Raw genomic sequence first — 225 nt, forward strand, 5'->3', positions numbered from 1 at the left:
TATGACATTTAACAAAAAAGTCCTTCCGAAAATAGACAAACAAAGTAATTAACAGCGAACATGCAAGTCAATTTCCTCGTTTAAAAAAAGGTGTTCACTTCTGGCGAGAACACTTGTGCTAAAGTTTATGGTTGTAGAACAATAGTAAATTCCATCATTCAGTGAATGTTATCTATATTCCGTATATGAATTATACGTTTATGAGCTATTTTATGAATTCATTAG

Source organism: Penaeus monodon, chromosome 27 (genome assembly GCF_015228065.2).
Source record: "Penaeus monodon isolate SGIC_2016 chromosome 27, NSTDA_Pmon_1, whole genome shotgun sequence".
Taxonomy (NCBI): Eukaryota; Metazoa; Arthropoda; class Malacostraca; order Decapoda; family Penaeidae; genus Penaeus; species Penaeus monodon.